The sequence below is a fragment of the Cupressus sempervirens genome, chromosome 3 (assembly GCF_028749045.1).
Source record: "Cupressus sempervirens isolate cs-2001-9-10 chromosome 3, ASM2874904v1, whole genome shotgun sequence".
NCBI lineage: Eukaryota > Viridiplantae > Streptophyta > Pinopsida > Cupressales > Cupressaceae > Cupressus > Cupressus sempervirens.
The window spans coordinates 869,853,734-869,857,236 of NC_143120.1; positions in this window are offsets into that span (position 1 = coordinate 869,853,734).

Below are 3,503 nucleotides of genomic sequence, written 5' to 3' on the forward strand. Positions count from 1 at the left end.
TAATGTCTCGACATCTCGAGTTGTGAGTATCAAAATAATAGTGTAACAACTAAGGCTACGAAGGGTCGGAGCGAGGCCTCACACCAGATTCCATAAAATGAAGAGATCATTGATTGAACACATATACACACCCTCCTATAATTCAAATTATTCTAAATTATCTATAATAGCCTCACATTTGGGAACAAATGCACAGTTATCATTCAACTTATTTTGGGCAACTCTTATCACCTCACATTTAAAAACAAAGTGACAAATTCTAGTAGTCCTTTTTATTACGAAGTAATTGGTAAATATTTGCTTGATATTAATAGTGATCAAGAGATCAATTTATACAAGAGATTGAACGATGTTTCCTTAAGAAACAATCGTAAAAATAGAAACATTTTGTTCTAGAAACATAAAACTAAATATTAGAAACATTCTAATATTTATAAGAGATTACAATAGATAACCATTAGATACTAGATAGAAATAATAGAAAATATCTATTATCGTAATACCCTTCCTTAATGGTTAATCTATCCAGAGTACGAAGCTGTCAAAAGGTGTAAAAGAAAGATTCTATCTGCTCAGTATGTTTTGCACTATTTGCTGTTGGTTGTGAACTAGATTGCTTAGATAGGGCATCCAAGCAATTCTAACATTTAACCTTCATGTGCCCATACTTGTGGAAATAGTCACATTGAATGTTCTTTTTCCTGGAGCCTTCTAAACCTGGAGTGGAGGACCTCTACTGAGAAGACCGATGTGTGTTTGGTTCCCAAAATCGTATATTGGAATCCTACAAGCCTTGCCAACTCAATGTTGGGATATCCAACCGGTTGTGGCCAACTTGACAGGATCAATCAATTCGATCTAGATCCTCTCCACTTTTGGCTATGCAAAACCAAGGTGAGTGCACCTAATCCTGGACAACAACTTAGATCCAAGATCTTTAAAGAAAATTGGTTAGAATACAAATATAATGAAAGCTTTCAAAATGGAAAGGATTATAAAAAGCTTTTAACTTGCAAATTATGAACTTAGACTAATAAATGAAAATATGAGTGTGTTTTAAATAAGAAGTACGAATTAATGCAACAAATGAATATATTAATTCTTCAAAGGAAAGATATGAAACAATTGTTAGCATATGGGTTATGAATCAGGAGTACTATAAAGACCAATGCTTAATTAAATGGGAAAATAGAGTTAATATCATCAGTTGAAACATACAACTTTTTGAAGTTCAATGTAATTAAACTATAAACAAATTAATAATCTAGACGCGACGAATCAGTTATACAAACACAATTTTTAAAAAGTCTAGAATGGAGACAAACTAGACATAAATATGGAAACAATTACATATTTCACAATATCTATGTTTATCAATTTTAAAATACAATAACAATCCAATCCACTTGTCTAAATATTAAAATATTTATAGAATTTTAAAAATTACTATAAAGGACACAACTTAATAATATTTCAACTCCGTAATTTAAAATAAATAATTATACTGAAAATAAAATCGCAATAAAGACACTCCTTACAAATGATCCATCTACTGCAAATTTATCTAGACCGCACAAGATTCACCCAATAATTCAAATCCACAAACATTGTTCAATCACTCAATCCTGGCCAACGAAAGACTATAATAAATCAAATGTTCAATAACTTGGATATGAAAAATTTATATATGAATTGTGAATTGTCCTATTTTGCCCTTTGTATTCTATATTTATAGATCTTAGAGGCATATTGAGTGCCTTACAAAGCATCACAACCCTTCATAACAAATAACTGAACAACATATCTTAAGCCTTATTTATAATACAAACGGTTGCTTTCTAAATGACTCGGAACTAATATATCTAACTCATAATTAATCATTTCTTTCTTTCCGGTAGAAATAACACATGAATTTCTCGATGAAGAAAATGCATTAGTGGGCTTGTCGTTTTCTATCTACTGTAACAATTCTCCATGCGTATATACCTGTGCTAAAGACAAAGAGTGATAAAAAAGATACATATATTCCTTTTGATCACACGCCCTGTAGGATGTGGAAGCCAAGAATTTAACCATCGAACATATTGATCTCCTCATATATAATTGATGTGTATGCCTTCATCGATAATCTCAAATAATAATCTATGCTGATTTCAATCATTGTCCAATATTTTCTTAACTCTTATGAGTATCTGGTGTCGATGGTGTTGGAATATTTAATTTTTTGGTTGTCCCGTGAGCCTTTTGGGTGCCCACCTACCAAGTCTAATGGTTTGCAGCTCCAACAGACATAACAATTAATATAGGTAGGTGAGTTAGAATTTTGAAAATGAGGGGGAAAATTTGTGAGCGAGAAAAAGAAAAAAGGGGGGAACATTCCTTCATTCTATAAGTTAGATCCCAAACATTCTGAAGAAGTGAGACAAGTTCCGCAAAACAACAGAAGCAGAAAGAGTTCAGTGTGCAACAACAACACGTAGGATTGACTTTCTGAAGTTTTTTGTGAAAGTAATGTTTTGTCCTATATGAGCGATGATTGCTTCAGGCTTATTGTATGCAACCATACGCTATTGTAAGTTTCATTTATGTTTTTAGATATTTTTGTTCTTCTAGGGTTTATAGTTTATTCTCTAGATTTATATGAGTTTGATTCAATTAATAGTAAGAAAGCAAGTATACTTGCCATCTCCAATCTATTGTGTTTTAGATCTTGTCTCCATTGATACATTTCATTGTGCATGTTAGTAAGTTTTGGAAAAATGAAGAAATCAATAACCTTGTTTACGCATTTTTTGGAATGTTGCTTTTTCCTTTCGCAACACTCAGCTTCTGTTTGAGCCGATTAACTTGGCTTCCATTGCCCGAGGAACTCAATCTCCTTTGTCGAGTCCCCTGTCTGTCGAGCTCCTTTTGGTGATTGAGCAACTCGGTCCCTCTAGGTGTTGAGCAACTCAGCAATGCTCCAACTAGGCTCTATATCTTGTCGAATAGCTTGGCTACTTTAGCAAAATTGTGGATTTCTTGAATTTTTTACATGGTATCAGAGCTATTAGGCCCCACATCCTTATGAGTTTGGGCATTTTTTCTACATGTTTGACATTGTTGTGTAGGAGACATGGCTGGAGATACAAGAAAGACTTGGCAATAGCCACCATCCTTTAATGGACAAAATTATGACACTTGGGCAAAGAAGATGAGAACCATTTTGATTGCAAATGACTTGTGAGAGTTTGTGGTAAATGGGTTCAATGATGTAACCGACCCAGCATAGTATGATGCCCTCACCAACCATCAAAGGACTCAGTTGACGGAGTCAAGAAGTAGGGATGCAAAAGTTTTAAGCTTGATTGAGGCAACCATGGTAGAAACAATTTTTCCTAAGTAGCAGCTAATTATTCAAAGGAAGCATGAGATATCTTTGAGACAAATTTCAAAGGAACTGATAAAGTCTGTGTAGTGAAGCTACAGATGATTCGAAAGGAGTTTGAGAACTTTCAAATGAA